At 42.0% G+C, this 19,392-nt stretch overlaps 1 protein-coding gene across 1 annotated transcript in view; it reads left to right on the forward strand.

Moving 5' to 3' along the window:
* The first annotated feature begins 8,643 nt into the window (after window positions 1–8,643).
* The window catches only part of sar1b (secretion associated, Ras related GTPase 1B), a 29,543-nt gene continuing 18,794 nt past the window's right edge, over window positions 8,644–19,392 (forward strand). Inside the window, exon 1 of the mRNA XM_060836830.1 lies at window positions 8,644–8,819. The gene's annotated coding sequence lies outside the window, so the exon portion shown is untranslated. The remainder of the gene's footprint in view (window positions 8,820–19,392) is intronic.

Below are 19,392 nucleotides of genomic sequence, written 5' to 3' on the forward strand. Positions count from 1 at the left end.
TAATTGAAACAGACTGTGACCATATATAAGAATATCTTAGTACGATGATAAAAGAAGAAAGAGATATGGGAACAGAAGAAGCCCATTAATTTAAGTCAGTTAATTTGGAACACAAAGATGTACTTGTTGGCTCAATTAGGTTAGTTCCCTTTTGTGAAGAAAGTGAGGACTGCAGATGCTGGAGATCAGAGTTGAGAGTGTGGTGCTAGAAAAACACAGCAGGTCAGGCAGCATCTGAGGAGCAGGAGATTCGATGTTTTGGGAATGGTTGAGATGTCAATTCTCCTGCTCCTCGGATGCTGCCTGACCTGCTGTGCTTTTCCAGCACCACACTTGACTCTAGTTCCCTTTTGTCAATTGTTTGGAATTCCTTCAAAGATGTCATTTATTATTAAATAAAGCACAGTATCTGACATTTATACAGTATGTTTCACGTAGTCAAACATCCCATGGACTTCACAGGAGCACTGTAAAATGCATCGTGATGTTGAATTTTGAAGATAACCAACAACTTGATTGAAGAATTATAAGTAATGGATCAATGCAGAAATGTGCAGTGCAGAGGCAAGAAGGTAGGGAGGAAATTTCATAGAGACCTAGTAACTGAAGACACTGCTATTACTAGTGAAATAATTATGACTAGGAATGCTAATATACCAGATACAGATGAATGCAAATATCTCAGAATTATGGCATTTACAGAGATTAGAGTTAGCGAGAGGCACAAATCAACTAGACTGCTCCTCAGATGCTAACTGAACTGCTGTGCTCTTCCAGCACCACTAATCCAAAATTAGGGAGGGGCAAGGCTATTTGGAGAGTTCAAAACAAGGTTGAGTATTTCGAAATCAAGCTATTGCTTGACTTGGGACAAATGTAGATCAGTGAGCAAAGGGGTGACAGGTGACAGGAACCTGCTGAAAGTTATGACTTGCAGAGTTTTAAAAACCCTCATGTTCGCAGAGGATAGAATGCCACAATTGTATTGGAATATTTGCATCTAAATGTAACTAAGACCTGAATGAGTGTTTCAGTGAATGTTTGAGCTGAGACAGTTAAATTGGGTGATTTCTTGGAGGTGGAAATAGCTGTTCCTTTCTGCAAGTATGAGATTGGAACCTTTCTTAGGAATCAAAGTTGACAATAGACTGCCTGAATCTCAAGGTGTCAAGGAGACCACCCTTTCCGCCTTTCGCAAAGACCGTTCCCTCAGTGACTACTTGGTCAGGTCCACGCCCCCATACAACCCACACTCCTGTCCTGGCACTTTCCCCTGCCACCACAGGAACTGTAAAACCTGTGCCCACACCTCCTCCCTCACCTCTATCCAAGGCCATCAAGGAGCCTTCCACATCCATCAAAGTTTTACCTGCACATCCACTAATATCATTTATTGTATCTGTTGCTCCCAATGCGGTCTCCTCTACATTGGGGAGACTGGGCGCCTCCTAGCAGAGCGCTTTAGGGAACATCTCCAGGACACCCGCACCAATCAACCACACCGCCTCTGTGACCCAACATTTCAACTCCCCCTCCCACTCTGCTAAGGACATGGAGGTCCTGGGCCTCCTTCACCGTCGCTCCCTCACCACCAGGCGCCTGGAGGAAGAACGCCTCATCTTCCGCCTCGGAACACTTTAACCCCAGGGCATCAATGTGGACTTCAACAGTTTCCTCATTTCCCCTTCCCCCACCTCACCCTAGTTCCAAACTTCCAGCTCAGCACTGTCCCCATGACTTGTCCGGACTTGTCCTATCTGCCTATCTTCTTTTCCACCTATCCACTCCACCCTCTCCTCCCTGACCTATCACCTTCATCCCCTCCCCCACTCACCCATTGTACTCTATGCTACTTTCTCCCCACCTCCACCCTCCTCTAGCTTATCTCTCCACGCTTCAGGCTCACTGCCTTTATTCCTGTTGAAGGGCATTTGCCCAAAATGTCGATTTCGCTGCACTTTGGATGCCGCCTGAACTGCTGTGCTCTTCCAGCACCACTAATCCAGAATTTGGTAACTAAGGAACAGAGTTCAGAGCAGGGACCAAAAAAGCTGGCTTCAGAAATTTTTATTCATTCAGTATAGGATGTTTGATAATTTTGTAACAGTAGAGGAACCAAAGGAGGCAGAGACACCATAGGTAACATTATGGTACAGGAAGCAAAATCTTTTCAAGCGATTCTTTGGCTTTATTAGATAGCTAAGGAAAGAACTAGGGGAGAACAGTCCATAGTTGCTGGGTAATAATTGAGAGGCCTTGGAGGAGAATGGTATGGGCAACCAAAACATACTTTGTATCAACTCAAGAAGACATCAGGGGATGAGTCTCCAAATGGATCAGGAAACTCTGTATTTCAGCCGAGAACACAGCATTCTGAAAGACACCAGTCAGAACAGTGGGGTAGGTCAGTCTGGCGGCTAGCTCGGTGGTTGGAGCATGATGCTAATAACACCAAGGTTGTGTGTTCAGTGCTTTTAGTGTGGAGTCGTGTTTCGCAAATAGTGGATTCACAGTTGCAACATTAGTGTCTGTCTTGGAGCGACATTATGGCTTAATGCTTAGCACTGCTGCCTCACAACACCAGGGATTTGGGTTGGAATCCTGTCTCGGGCGAGTGTCTTTGTGGAGTTTGTACATTATCTCCGTGTCTGTGTGGGTTTCCTCCGGGTGCTCTGGTTTCATCCCACAGTTCAAAGATGTGCAAGTTAGGTGAATTGGCCATGCTAAATTGCCCATAGTGTTCAGAGATGTGTAGTCTAGGTGCATTAGTTGAGGTAAATGTAGAATAATTGGGATAGGGAAATGGGTCTTCAGAGGATTGGTGTGAAATTGTTGGGCCAAATGGCCTGTTTCCACACTATAGGGATTCTCTGATTTCTATGATAATGTATGAGAGTGAGAAAGGCTGTGTGTAATGGAAGGTTGAGATGGAAGAAAGTGTGTAAGGGGGATGAGAGAGTGAGGGGAAGAGTAAAAGTTGTGTCCATGAGTGTGGAAAAGAGGAAACTAGAGAGAGAGTGTGTGTATGAGAGAGTAGAAATGGATGGAAAGGAGGGGTGACTTTGTGCAGGATGGAGGGTAGGGCAAGAGAGAGTTTGGTGTGAGTCCTGAGCCTGCTGGAGCCAGGCACACCCACTTTTCCTTCCTCCTACTCTCAAAAACTCCATTCACAAAGCAGACTAGGGACAAGAGGAAGAATACCCAGTTTAAAGAAGATCATACTTGTATACAAATTGAACCAAGACCAGGTCACAGTAGAGGTGAACACACGGTCAGTGCTTATTAAACCCAGCCTGGCTCAGCCTCAAGCCCCATCCCTTTCTCTCATGATCAGAACTGGGGGACTAGTCTCTCCCTGCCTCTGATTCTTGACACTTTTTCTGTTAATTAACCCACCCAGACCCATTTTCCTCTGACTAATGCACCTCACACTATGGGCAATTTAGCATGACCAATTTAACAATTATTTTCATACACTGTAAACCAAACTGAAGGATTCGCACATCAACTATAACACAAGCTGCTTCAAAATAAAATTCTCATCATGCTACTTGAGCAATGCCTTTTTCATAATGATTAAACATATCCTGTAATTCTGTTAACATTCCCATAAAAATTGTGATTATGATCTAATAAGGGCATTAATTAGACCTTTTGAACATACTCCACATTAAATATGGTCATAGATGATCTTCTGGGCCAATTCAACCAGGAAAACCAACACATTCAGAGTTAAATTTAAGGATTATTTGTGCTGTGGGTTAATATCTACAGAGATAAATGAAAACTACTTAAAGTTGATTTAGCACAATGTTAGTTCAACAAAAATTTTATCTTGTATTTAAGGTGCTTTACATCATCAAACAAAATTTGACACATTTACTAACAGTAAAATGGGCAATTTTTCTTTTTATCAGCTATAGCAACTGTGTGTGCATCAGCTATAGTTCAGTAAGCTGGCACTCACCTCTTCCAGGTTCAATTCCCACTTGACTGGAGCACAGAAAATCAAGGCTGCACTCCAGTGCAGAACTGAGGGGATACTGCATTATCAAAGGTGCTATCTTTTCAACAATATGTTAAATCAAGATCTTGTGGGTATGGATATAAAAGATGCTATGGCATTAATTTAAAGAGTATACTGTATATAAAATATTCAGGTTTGGGCTGGCAAGTGACATCTAACATTTCTGTCACAATATACTGTCATCGACTTCTGTACCACCTGATTCTGCCTGGCTTGCTGTGTTCCTTCAGCCTCCTGCTTGTCTACTTTACACACAAGTGGCAGGCAATGACCATCTCTTGCAAGAGAGGATCTAACCCATTGACAATCAATGGGATTACCATCACTGAATCGACTATCAACATCCTGAGGGTTACCATTGACCAGAAACTGTACAAAGCTGGCCAAATAGGTACTGTGGCTACAAGAGGAGATTAGAGGCTAGAAATCTTGCAGCGAGTAACTCACCACCTAATTTCCTCATGGCTGTCCACAAGGAACAAGACAAGAGCCCAGATGAGTGCTGCTGCACCAGTACTCAAGATGTTTGACACCATCCACAACAAGGAGAAAGTGAGGACTGCAGATGCTGGAGATCAGAGCAGAAAAATATATTGCTGGAAACGCGCAGCAGGTCAGGCAACATCCAAGAAGCAGGAGAATCAACATTTTGGGCATAAGCCCTTTCTCAGGAAGGAGTAGGGTGTGCCAAGCAGGCTATGTTTGGCATACCCTCCTCATTCCTGAAGAAGGGCTTAGGCCCGAAACATCGATTCTCCTGCTCCTTGGATGCTGCCTGACCTGCTGCGCTTTTCCAGCAACACATTTTTCAGCACCATCCACAACAAAGCAATCCACTTAATAAAAACCAAAAGATCTGTGGTCATTGTAAATCAAAAACAAAATCAGAAATTGCTGGGAAAGCTCAGCAGATCTGGCAACATCTGTGGAGAGAAATCAGAGTTTCGGGTTGAGTGACCCTTCCACTTGATTGGTACTACATTCTCTCCCTCCACCATGATTCTGAGTAACAGCTGGGTATACTATTTACAACTTGCACTGCGGAAGCTCTTCAAGCCCATGACCATGACCACTAGATGGATAAGGGCAGCAGATAATGGAAACACCATCACCTGCACGTTCGCCTCCAAGCTGTACACCATTCCAACTTGGAAAATATATTGCCATGCCTCCAGTATCATTTAGTCAAAATCCTGGATCCCACTCCCTGATGTCCTTGTGGGTGTACTTACAGCACAATGACTCACAGTGATTAAGAAGGCATTTCACCGTCACCTTCTCTAGGGCAAGTAGGGATGGGCAAGAAATGTTGACCCAGCCAACGACATACATATCCCGTGATTTCTTTTGAATGAGGGAGTTTTCCTCAATGTCGTGGCCAATATTTATACCTGATTCTAGTATAGATTTTCTGTCATAGAGATATACAACATGGAAACAGACCCTTTGTCCAACTTGTCTATGCAAACCAGATGGGATGATGAAAATGAATTGCCTGGATTCTCTTTATGCCTTGTAATATATAGAATGATAGATATACCAGGGCTGCTTTTGTCCCCTAGCCTTCCACAAAATACATCTCTCTGGGCACTGGACAGCTCAAACATGTCTGACCTATAAATAACATTTATGACATGCAACAACCATTATAAATACCTTGTTATGGTTTCCACAGATATACGCAACCGACAAAATATATTACCATCAGAAACATGAAATGTAATAATGCAAAATGTACTACTGTAAAGGTAATTCCACTGGAAATATTGTGAGACACATGTTTTATTGCAAAACGTAGACTGAAAGCCCTCTCAAAGTTATTATCGTTAACAGAGATTTATGTTCTCACTAAACTAAGTTATGAGTTTCACTGGGGAAAAAAGCTATCTGTCAAGTCCTAGAGAAGTAGAGGATAATATTGCGAGGATGATTCAGGAAAAGAGTGAAGGTAGCAGGGTGGTTGTTATGGGGGACTTTAACTTCCCAGATATTGACTGGGAGAGCTATAGCTCGAGTTCATTAGATGGGTCGGTGTTTGTACAATGTGTGCAGGAGGGTTTCCTGACACAATATGTCGACAGGCCAACAAGAGGGGAGGCTATATTGGATTTGGTTCTAGGTAATGAACCAGGCCAGGTGTTAGACTTGGAGGTAGGTGAGCACTTCGGGGACAGTGACCACAACTCGGTGACTTTTACTTTAGTGATGGAGAGGGATAATCGTGTGCCGCAGGGCAAGAGCTATAGCTGGGGGCAGGGAAATTATGATGCAGTGAGGCATGACTTAGGATGTGTGGATTGGAAAAACAGGCTTCAAGAGAAGAACACTAATGAGATGTGGGGAGTGTTCAAGGAGCAGCTACTGCGTGTCCTCGATAGGTATGTACCAGTCAGGCATGGTGTAAAGGGCCTTGTGAGGCAGCCGTGGTTTAGTAAGGAATTGGAGTCCCTTGTGAAAGGGAAGAAGGCGGCATATGTAAAGATGAGGCGTGAAGGTTCAGTAGGGGCGATTGAGTGTTATAAGGTAGCCAGGAAGGAGCTAAAGAGGGAGCTAAGAGAAGCGAGAAGGGGACATGAAAAGTCTTTAGCTGGTAGGATTAGGGAAAACCCAAAGGCTTTCTATAGGTATGTCAAGAATAAAAGGATGACTAGGGTAGGTATCGGTCCAGTCAAGGATAGTAGTGGGAAGTTGTGTGTGGAGGCGGAGGAGATTGGAGAGACATTAAATCAGTACTTTTCCTCAGTATTCACTCAGGAACAGGACACTGTTGCTGATGTGAATATGGAATCACAAATAATTAGAATGGATGCCCTGGAAATATGCAGGGAAGAGGTTTTGGGAATATTGGAAAGGATGAATATAGATAAGTCTCCTGGGCCTGATGGCATTTACCCCAGGATCCTATGGGAAGCTAGGGAGGAGATAGCAGAGCCATTGGCCTGGATTTTTATGTCGTCGTTGTCAACAGGAATAGTACCAGAGGACTGGAGGATAGCGAATGTGGTCCCATTGTTCAAGAAAGGGAGTAGGGATAGCCCTAGCAACTATAGGCCAGTGAGTCTGACTTCAGTGGTGGGCAAAGTCTTAGAGAGAATGGTAAGGGATAAGATTTATGAACATCTGGGTAGGAATAACGTGATCAGGGATAGCCAGCATGGTTTTGTGAAGGGCAGGTCGTGCCTCACAAACCTTATTGAGCTCTTTGAGAAGGTGACCAAGGAAGTGGATGAGGGTAAAGCAGTAGATGTGTATATGGATTTTAGTAAGGCGTTCGATAAGGTTCCCCATGGTAGGCTAATGCTAAAACTTCGGAGGTATGGCATTGAGGATACATTAGAGGTTTGGATTAGGAATTGGCTGGCTGGAAGGAGACAGAGGGTAGTAGTTGATGGATTATGTTCATCTTGGAGCGCAGTTACTAGCGGTGTACCACAAGGATCTGTTTTGGGACCATTGCTTTTTGTTATCTTTATAAATGATCTAGAGGAAGGACTTGAAAGCTGGGTAAGCAAGTTTGCGGATGACACAAAAGTCGGTGGAGTTGTGGATAGTGAGGAAGGAAGTGGTAGGTTACAGCGGGATATAGATAAGTTGCAGAGCTGGGCGGAAATGTGGCAAATGGAATTCAATGTAGCTAAGTGCGAAGTCGTTCACTTTGGTAGGAATAACAAGATGATGGATTACTGGGCTAATGGTAGGCTACTTGGTAGTGTGGATGAGCAGAGGGATCTTGGTGTCCATGTACACAGATCTCTGAAAGTTGCCACCCAGGTAAATAGTGCTGTGAGGAAGGCATATGGTGTACTGGGCTTTATTGGCAGAGGAATTGAGTTCCGGAGTCCTGAGGTCATGTTGCAGTTGTATAAGACTCTGGTGCGGCCTCATCTGGAGTATTGTGTGCAGTTTTGGTCGCCATACTATAGGAAGGATGTGGAAGCTTTAGAACGAGTGCAGAGGAGGTTTACCAGGATGTTGCCTGGAATGGTAGGAAAATCTTATGAGGAAAGGCTGAGGCACTTGGGGCTGTTCTCATTGGAGAAGAGAAGGTTTAGGGGAGATCTGATAGAAGTGTATAAGATGATTAGGGGTTTAGATAGGGTAGATACTAAGAACCTTTTACCGCTAATGGAGTCAGGGGTTACGAGGGGACATAGCTTTAAATTAAGGGGTGGTAGGTATAGGACAGATGTTAGGGGTAGATTCTTCACACAGCGGGTTGTGAGTTCATGGAATGCCCTGCCCGTATCAGTGGTGAACTCTCCTTCTTTATGGTCATTTAAGCAGGCATTGGATAGGCATTTGGAAGTTATTGGGCTAGTATAGGTTAGGTAGGATTCGGTCGGCGCAACATCGAGGGCCGAAGGGCCTGTACTGCGCTGTATCCTTCTATGTTCTATGTTCTAAGTCACAGTCACTGGATCCCAACTGAAATATCTATTTTGAGTTATTTGCACTCCCGGGTAAATTATTAAATCTTGTAGTTGGATGCCCTTTGCCTTCTCCTGAGAGTGAAGTCTGCTCAGGGTGATTTGGTGGGCGGACCAATCTCTCCGAGCCGCTGCCGTGGGGAGGAGGAGCAAGGGACTGGTTTCGTGGCAGTCAGCGACCAGCGGGGGAAGAGTGAGCAAGTTGCACCTAGCGGAAGTGAAGCAGTAGCCATTGTTGTGTCGTGGCTTTGACGGCGCTCAGGTGATTGTAAGCAGCGGGAAAAAAAAGGAGATAACCAACTCGGTCTGAGCCTTGGACAACATCCCGGCGCTGAGCCACGGTCTCCTCCTGCTTACACTTCCCGGTGAGTTACACATCGCCTGACGATAGCTGTCCTGGAGGAGAGAGGACGGGCAGCGGAGTACCGCTGTGTTCATCTATCTCCCGGTGACTTCCCTCCCAGGGGGTTCCCTGCCAACAACAGCCCGAGACTCTCTGCCACCAACCCCTCCCCCGTCTCACTCGGAGACTCTGCTACCAACCCCCATCCCCGCCCCCGAAGCCCCCTGATGATTTCCACCTATCTTTGTCCGCCTCCCCTCCCCTATTTTTTTTAACCGAGACTCCTCTTGCTCCCACCTCCATCCCCGGAGTAGAGACCACCTTTTGCCCTCCCCCGTCCCCTCCCTTTGCCCTTCTCCTGCCGCTCTCCCAGGACCTGGGGGCATGCGGCGGCTGGGACGCCGATTAGATACTAATGAATTGCTACCTTGCCCGGCTGTGGCCCACTCCCATTTGGATTTTAATATTGAAATATAACCCCGATATTACACAATACGTTTTAACCGAATCCCAGGTGCATTGTAGAACATAGAACAATACAGCGCAGAACAGGCCCTTCGGCCCTCAGTGTTGCATCGACTTGTGAACTAATCTAAGCCTATCCCCCGACACTATCCCATCACTACAGATGAAATCTCATCACCCTCCATTCTGTTTAGGTTTACAAAAAAACATTGTTATCAAAGGGTTGTGCCCGTCCTTGTTTCTTTCCCTCCTGAGTTTCAGATCTCAGAGGTAAAGATATAGTTCATTTGTTTTGAATACGACGCGACTTGGCTGCTTACTTTGCTGGTTCAATCACTTTACTGTTAATCGTTTGCTACCTGGTTTACTATTGTTGCCTCTATGTCCCGCCAACTTCTTTTTGAGTAGTGACAGTCATCCAGTGTTTAATTAGCTAATCAACAAATGTGTATCGCATTTAATGAATGCACTGTATGTCCGGAGGGTAATGCTGCTGTGCAGTAAAATCCATGGGAAGGTTATATTTAAATTTCAAACTGATAATTGGTTGCAGTGAGGACTGAGGCCTGCAGATTTTGAATATTCAAGCTAGGCTCCATGTATAACAGGTGCATCACATTTTGAGTTGGGGATGTTAGAATATGGTATGACTAAGGAGGAGAAAGTGAGGTCTGCAGATGCTGGAGTATCAGAGCTGAAAATGTGTTGCTGGAAAAGCGCAGCAGGTGAGGCAACATCCAAGGAACAGGAAATTCGACATTTCAGGCATAGGCCCTTCATCAGCTATGACTAATGCAAGGTAGCAGTAGCTACAATTTTGGAATAGCAGTGATGAAATAGAATAACGGTTTGGGTAATGGCAATCTTGGAGCGGTTTCTGACCTTAAGGAAGGATACAGGAGCTGGATCTTGACAAGAAGTGAAGTTCATATAGCACCTTTGATACAGAGTGCTCTGGTTGGATGCTAGTTGTGAATTAAGAGTTGACTGACAACAGAACTAAGCAGAAGTAAATTCAAGTCATTTAGTTCTGACTGCATTTTGAAACCCAATTTAATTGAATCTTTCCTCCTTGGTTTAGCAGGTTTAAGCAACACTTTGTGCAACTGAGTTATATAAAAGAGAAAATAGAAATGCTATTTTCATAAAACAAATTTATTTTAAAATATTTTTTAGTTTGTGAACAATTAACAAATATCCACATTCTGTTAACATCTTATTAAGGAAATTTGGGATTATCTGACTTTCCAAGAAAGGAATAAATATGTCCCAAAATATTCTTGTTATGCTTTATGGTCCTGTGCTGGTTCTATTTATTTTAGGAGGGTGTGATTGTTAAAGGTCTTTTTTTTAATTGGTGCTTTTTGAGGTTGAACATATTTAAGTCTGCACAATATCCAACTGCATGTTTGTTTATGTTTCTAGCATCCCTTTCATCTTTTTGTTGTGCACACCTTTTATCATACAGCTGAGGGAAAGTGTGATCAGTTATATTTTATGTGAGCAATATTTAGTTTAACATATGGTGTCACTTATAAGTGGACACTATTGAAGGCGGCAGTCTGCGTTTGCCAATATTTTCCTGTACTTTATAAAATTGTTATTGTCATATCAACAGCAATACGAACTCTTCCAGCTAGTCCATTGGTGTCTCTTTTTTAAAAAAACTTTAAGTAAATTCCCATGACCAAATAAGAATTCTAGGTTTTCAGTTCTTGAGTACTTAATAGGAGACTTATAAGGGATGAGTGATCTTCTGTCCAAAAAAACAGACCATTTTAATCCAGTGGGACTATTTATGTCTAGTTCAGTTATTTTTTTGAAAACCACTTGGTGTTTGTGTGCCGTTTCACATCTGACACTGGCACTGTGGAATTCCCAATTGAAACTGCTTCACTTGCCAACACTCCTTCTCAAAATCCATTCAAGTAAATCTAATTATCTCATTGTTTGTTTGGAATTTGTGATTTTTTAAAGTTCCACTGCAGCAGCTCTTCAGTAGTTGTCCAACAAACCATTCATTAGCTAGTGAGTATGAATAGGAAATTTGGGTGACTTTATGCTTGTGTCTTGAGGTAATCTTTTGATTCTTTAGTAATCAAGCATAAACATGCACGTTTGCTTGATAAAAGTACAAGATGGGTCAAAGTCTATTGTTAAATCATAGCTTTTGATAGGGAATCGGTGGATAGACAGTACAAATTATTGTGATGTTAATCTGTGCTGATCCAGGCATCTTGTTTGATGCTAATGCCAGGAACCAGTTTATATGTCACACTGTATAAGGTGAATGTTTCACAGTTCAGAATTATCACATTTGTCTCAAGGGTTAATCCCTTAAACATGTAAAACTGTGTACACAGTGCAAACTACTCTGGGGCAGTGATTTTCCTTTTTGGCTGTTGAGGCATATCAGATTTACAGGGTTTGACGTGGACAATCCAAGGATTTTTCCCCCAGTATACCAATGGTGTCAGTGACCCAAATGGCATGTGGTGTAATCTGCCATGTGTGCATGTTGTTTGACCTTTGGTTGCTCACATGCAATAGGCAGCTGTTAGTCCTGTGTTGTGCAATAAAAATCAGTCCGTTATCCAAACATTCTAATTAACTCTTTCAGTGCTGAGTGACCATTTCGAAGGCCATTTCTAAGTAGGTAGTAGTTATAGATCCTCTAACAACTTTTATTTATCCCAAAGTTTGAGTCCAAGTATTACAAACCTAGATATATATTTTGCTGGGTTAGAACAGCAACAAAACTTGTTTAGTTAGGAAAATTTCAATTTAATCAGTGGGACAGATTAGCACAAAAATAATTTTAAAAAATGCTTGCAATTAATATGCCTTTTAACATTTTCAAAAAATGCTAAAGGTGCTTGGTAGCAACGTCATCCGTCAAAAGTGGACTTTGAATTGGAGGAGGACATATGAGAAGGGATGTTGCCAGCAATGATTAAAAAATGGGTTTTAAGAACAGAAATTTTGGAGGATAAACTATTTTAGGTTAGAAATTTTAGAATACAGGGTGCAGATGAGATCAAAAGCAAAAGAAATAGGAACAGGAGCAGGCCATTTGGCCCCTAGAGCCTGCTCCGCCATTCAGTAAGATCATGGCTGGTCTGTGACACTCCTCGCGTCCACTTTAGTGCATTTTCCTTTAACATTCCCTGTAACCAGTGATTCCGCTCTTGATCAAGAATCTGTCAAATGCACAATGGCACAGAAATATTTCGTGTGTATTTCTGTGAGGAGTTCTGCGTGTCATTGCTTGAAATCTTAGTACTTCCTGTATTTGAAATCTGTTAAAGTATCTACACGTGAATGTATAAACCATAGATACATTATGTTTGAACAGAGTAAATACCTTGTCCTCCATGAACAGCAAATTGTGTGTCTATCACTACAGTTGTCATGAGGTGTGGCTGATTGTTCCAGATTTTAATTGAGTGAACTTAAATCTTGGAATTTGTTTCCTGGTAATGAACTTTGAGAGCTAGTTATCAGGCTTGAACATAAAATGGCATGGGTGAAGTATTGAGTGTTAAGGTTTTCTTATGACTGCCTAAAATGTGGACTATTGACACACAAATATCAATTTGTATTGTCATCACTATATGAAATCAGTGTTTCAGTTAATTAGATTTGCTAATCTATTCTTGAGCATCTAAGTTACATTTTGTGTGTTTCTAACCCTGGAGCATTTATTTTTAATTTTAGTAAGTGAATAGATTACAGCTTGTTGTATATCCATTTTTATCATTTCTAAAATGCTATGTGCATTTCTCTGGGTGGAATTGTTGTACTATTAATTTTGTTGCACTTTAGGCATAATTTGTGATTATGTTTTGCAGACTTGGTAGTAACATGTTGGATAAAAAAAACTAGTTAATAATGCCAAGAACACTCATTGAACTAAATGATCACCCTCTTTGCTGTGCTCTTCCTTGATTACTCCCAGTAACCAATCACTATTGAGTCATGCAAATCAGGATGGTTCCAGGATCCGATCTGTCGCCTGTGTTGATTTGTAGTTGATCTCAGTAATTCTTCGCTGGAAAGGAGAAAACCTAAAAAAGGTTCTCATAGATCATAGAATCCCTACAATGTGGAAACAGGCCACCTGGCCCAACAAGTCCACACCGACCTTCTGAAGTGTATCCCATCCAGACCCATTCCCCAACCCAACATTTCCCATGACTAATGCACCTAACCTACACATCCCTGAACACTTTAGACAATTTAGCATGGCCAATTCACCAAACTTGTTCATCTTTGTGGGAGGAAACCACAGTACCCAGAGGAATCCCACACAGACATGGGCAGAATGTGTAAACTGTGTACAAATAGTCCCCAAAGCTGGAATTGAACTCGGGTCCCTGGCACTGAGGCAACAGTGCTGACCTCTGATTGCTAACCATGAATCTGTGGCAAGGGACCAAAGGGGCAGGAAAATATGGGGCTTCACAGTGACTCTCTTGTTGCATGAGCATTTCCAGTTAAGGCTCACACAATGTATAAAGTCATTGTGGTCAGACAACCATGCCAAGTAAGTTGGCTGGATGGCTAGTTTGCAATGCAGACTAATGCCAACATCGTGAATTAACTTCCCACGTTGACTACTTTTACACTTTGCCTGAGATATGGTGACTCAGGTTAAACCATCGGCAATTATCTCTTTCTAATGAGAGAACAGCCCAAAGGTGCTGTGAGACTGCGGTGACTGACCTTTTTTTTCTCTGCCTACAAATGAGAAAATTGGTGAAAAATAAAATCTTGCTCTAATTCATATTAGATTATTTGAACTCAATTGGGGCAATGGTGTAATTGACCTCAGCATCCCCAGGTTGAGAAAATGAGAAGTCAACGTTTCAATTTCTGAGCTTCAAACATGTTGTTTAGGCATCAGGTTAGGACAGGAAGGGCTCCCTCTGTCTGTCCAAATGGAATTATCATTACTGAAATCTATAGTGATAGCAATGCAAATGAATTTGAATTCTGATGCATTCAAAATTTAATCTATTTAGGTGCAGTATCTGTAAAGTTTGGCACTGTGCTTTTAGTTTTTTCAATGACTAGTACCTGCAAGGGTTTTCTTTTGCATGGTGTTGTTTCCCTGCACGCACGCATCATAATACCTAATAGGTGGTGTAGCTAGCGCTGTGTCACGATGCACGTGTATAACTTGGCAAGAACATTGCCTAGGTGTATGGAATGTTCCTGCGCTATATGGTTTTGCTTCCTTCACAATGGAAGAGTATGCATATTTGAGATTTTTAAATCTATTGTATAAAGTTCTTTTCGGTCATTTGAATGGGAATTCATATATTTAGTTTTCTTCCAAGTTTTGGTATGATTTTATGAAGCCATTAACAAATGCTACATTTTCATAGTTACCAATAACTTTAATGAAATGTTGCCAAAGCAGTTGTTCACAACAGTTTGGTATGATGGCAGACAATTTGTTTGTAGGAGCACTTGAAACATAGCCAGAGATATGCATCTTTTATCAGGGATCATTTGAAACAATTAAGATTGTACATATGAAATACTATCTTGTTTTGAACAATGTGTAGTGTGGGAATAGAATGCATTTTTAATGTGTGGTGTTAGAACATAGAGCAATACAACGCAGAACAGGCCCTTGATGTTGCACTGACCTGTGAACTATTCTAAGCTCATCCCATCAACATCCATATGCTTATTCAAGAATTGCTTAAATCTCCCTAATGTGGCTGAGTTAACTCCATTGGCAGGTAGGGCATTCCACACCCTTACCACTCTCTGAGTGAAGAATCTGCCTCTGACATCGGTCTTAAATCTATCACCCCTCAATTTGTAGTTGTACCCTCTAGTACAAGGTGACATTATCATCCTAGGAAAAAGACTTTCACTGTCTACCCTATCTAATCCTCTGATCATCTTGTATGTCTCTACCAAATCCCCTCTTAGCCTTCTTCTTTCCAATGAGAATAGACCCAAGTCTCTCAGTCTTTCCTCATAAGAGTTTCCCTCCAGACCAGGCAACTTCCTGGAAAATCTCCTCTGTACGTTTTCCAATGCGTCTACATCCTTCCTGTAATGGGGCGACCAGAACCATATACAATATTCCAAGTGAGGCCGCACTAGCGTTTTGTATAGCTGCAGCATGACATTGCGGCTCCGGAACTCAATCCCTCTACCAATGAAACCTAACACACCGTAAGCCTTCTTAACAGCACTATTAACCTGGGTGGTAACTTTCAGGGATCTATGTACACAGACACCAAGATTCCCCTGCACATCCACACTACCAAGAATCTTTCCATTGACCCAGTATTCTGCCTTCCTGTTATTCTTCCCAAAGTGAATCACCTCACATTTAGCTGCATTGAACTCCATTTGCCACCTCTCAGCCCAATTCTGCAGTTTATCCAAGTCCCCCTGCAACTTGTAACATTCTCCCAAACTGTCCACTATTCCACTGACTTCAGTCTCATCTGCAAATTTACTAATTCATCCACCTATGCCTATGTCTAAGTCATTTATAAAGATGACAAACAGCAGTGGTCCCAAAACAATAATTGTGGCACACCACTAGTAACCGGACTCCATGCAGAATATTTTCCATCAACCACTCACTACCTTCTTTCAGAAAACCAGTTTCTAATCCAAACTACTAAATCACCCTCGATCCCATGCCTCTGCATTTTCTACAACAGCTTACCATATGGAACCTTATCAAAAGCTTTCCTGAAGTCCATGTACACCATGTCAACTGCTGTACCCTCATCTACATGCTTGGTCACGTTCTCAAAAAACTTGGAGGTTTGTGAGACATGACCTGCCTTGACGAAACCATGTTGATTATGTGAAATCCAATTCTTGCTTGCTAGATTATTATAAATCCTATCTCTTATAATCCTTTCCAAAACCTTTCCTACAACAGATGTAAGGCTCACTGGGCTTGAACAAGGGCACAACGTTTTCAATCCTCCAGTCTTCTGGTATTAAACCTATAGACAATGGTGACTCAAATATCAAAGCCAAAGGCATCACTATCGCTTCCCAGAGAATCATTGGATAAATCCCATCCGGCCTAGGGGACTTGTCTACATTCACTCCTTCCAGAATTGATAACATCTGTTCATAACTATCTCAATCCTTTCAGTTTCATATCTTGTATTTCATCCTTCTCTACAATATTCTCCTTTTTTTTTCCGAGTGAAAACGGATGAAAAATATTCATTTAGCACCTCTCTGATCTTCAGTGTCCACACTCAACTTCCCGTGCCGTGGGCGGCACGGTGGCACAGTGGTTAGCACTGCTGCCTCACAGCGCCTGAAGACCTGGGTTCAATTCCCGACTCAGGCGACTGACTGTGTGGAGTTTGCACGTTCTCCCCGTGTCAGCGTGGGTTTCCTCCGGGTACTCCGGTTTCCTCCCACAGTCCAAAGATGTGCGGGTCAGGTGAATTGGCCATGCTAAATTGTCCGTAGTGTTAGGTAAGGGGTAAATGTAGGGGTATGGGTGGGTTTCGGGTCGGTGTGGACTTGTTGGGCCGAAGGGCCTGTTTCCACACTGTAAATCTAATCTAATCTAATCTAATCACTTCTGGCCTGATTCCTATCCTAGTCATCCTTTTATTCCTCAAATACCTATATGAAGCTTTATTCTTCCTACCTCATCAAAACTCCCAGTCTGGTTTATGTTTAGATGAAGCTGTACCAAGTGAAAGCTCCAGGCACAAACACATCTTGTACGAGGAAATTTGTGGTGCTTTGGAAGGGCGGGTTGTCATGCATCATTGTATTACATGTGTGTTCACCACCTGGGTATAGTTGGATTGTGGTTGAGGAGAACATATGGAGGCTGTGCAAGAAGTGTCAAATTAAAACGTCCATCTTTGGGATGGAGGAGCTTGTGAATAAAATTGAAAATTCATTAAATATGCATGCAGCAATGTTCGATCTTATAATTGTTACCTTAGCCAAAATTATGAGGTTGTAGCCACTATCTCTCGATTCTGTCTTTGGTGCACTAACTATTCAGCAGAAGTAGCAGTATTGATGTGAAAATGTTTCTGTGGGGATTGTCTGTGATCCAGCGAACACATAAGGACAAACATTTATTGTAGTTTTAATTTTGTGATCAATTTTTGTACATGGATCAGCATACTTTGCTATCTTAAGAAAAAGGTGCATCCTTTGTGTGCACAAACTGCTGTTTAGAATATGTTTATCAACTCACTCCACTGCTGTTTGTAATTTTGTTGTATACAAGAGATATTGGAAAAGTTGATGCCCCTTTGCTGAAGATGCCCACCTAAAGTTCAGTAAAATATAAACGGCAACTTGAAATATTGCAGAGATTGATTCCTGTCTCCGTTGCTGAAATAGAAAGCTTTGAAATATGAAAGCTATCATCTTTTAGTGGTTTGGAGTACTACAGCAGTTGATAGGTGAGCAAAGCTGACAATTTTGGGGCACTGAAAGGTTTGATCCCCTTGGTTGCAAGGGCAACATAAATTGCAAATCGAATCTGCTGTCTGGATTCTCCAAGCCTACAATATTCAAGTGAAAATTTACATCTCGTATTTCCATCTGGAGTTGTAAATCTATTATTTACAACCAAGTTGTTTGACTGCCATTTTTTTGGATTTATTTTTTACCTTGCCTCTTTCTCTATTGCTGTAATATGGTTCCTCATGTGACTCAACAGGCAGCATCTACATTCTGTTAGAGCATGGGTTATTATCATTGAGACTAATCTTAACCTTGTAGCATCCACAAACTTGTACTACTTCATCTGGTATCCCCATCTGTCAATCAGGAGCAAAAGCTCCAGCTGTTCCCACCCATTTGGCTGAGATTTATCCAGTTCAGGCCAGGGATTAAAATGTTCCTAACTTATGTCACTTGAGATCACACTGTTGACACATTTGCCTACGTGCATGGGTGAGGATGCATTAATCACTAATGTTTCATAGCTGTTCGGGTGTCATGCTTATTGTTCAGTTCTAAGGCTCTGTACACAGCACCGTTAGGTTAATTAAAATGAAAATACAACTTTAATGAAAGTTGGTTGACCTAATAATGAATGTGTGAGAATTTAACTTTGTGCAGGCTAGAACATAAGATCTAGGAATAGAAGTAGCCCATTCAGCCATTGTGTCTGCTGCACCATTCAGTGAGATCATGGCTCAACTGATAATTCTCAACTCCACTTCTCTGCCTTTTCCCTTCATTCCCATACTGATTAAAAATTTGTCTGCTTCAATTTTGAAAACACTTAATGACCCAGCTTTGGTAAAGAATTTCACAGATTCACTACTCTCTGAGAGAAGAAATTCCTTCTCCTCTATGTCTTAAATGTGTGACCCATAGTCTGATATTATGTTCTTTAGTCCTCGTCTTTCCCACGTGGGAAAACAACTTTTCAACATCCAACCTGATAAGTCCCCTAAGAATCGTGCATGTTTCAATAAAGTTACTTCTCATTCTTTCGTATTCCAAGACGTACAGACCCAACCTCCTCAACTCTCCTCATGCGACGATCCTTCCATATCTGGTATCAACTGAGTAAACTTTCTGATTAGTGCCTTGTACACTTTTAGCAAAACATGTACCCATTGTGCGCTTCATTTACTTTTAAATAAAGGTCCACATTCCATTTGCCTTTCTTGTTATTTGCTAAACTTCTATGCTCACTTTTTGTGATGTATGAATGTGGGTTCCCAAAACCACCTGTTCTGTAGCTTTCTGCAGTCTTGTCCATTTTAACTAATGCTCAGTTACTCCTGCTCTTTCCAAACTGTAAAGGATCACATTTTCCCACATTATGTTCCATTAAGTTTTTGCCCACTTGCTTACCCTGTCTATATGCCTCTGTAGACTGTTTGGGTCATCTTAATCACTTACCTTACCAATTTTTGGCATTGCAAACCTGGCTATAATATATTCACTTTCCTCAACTAAGTACTTATTATAGAATAAAAATAACATGCCCCCAAGACTGATCTTTGTGGCACTCAACTGGTTGCACAACGTCAGCCTGAAAATGCCCCTTTATCCCAGCTCTCTCTCTCTCCTGTTGGTTAGCCGATTGTAAAGTTCTTTTTCCTGAGATTCTTACACACTTAATGCAACTGCAA

The sequence above is a fragment of the Hemiscyllium ocellatum genome, chromosome 16 (genome assembly GCF_020745735.1).
Source record: "Hemiscyllium ocellatum isolate sHemOce1 chromosome 16, sHemOce1.pat.X.cur, whole genome shotgun sequence".
NCBI classification, from domain to species: Eukaryota; Metazoa; Chordata; class Chondrichthyes; order Orectolobiformes; family Hemiscylliidae; genus Hemiscyllium; species Hemiscyllium ocellatum.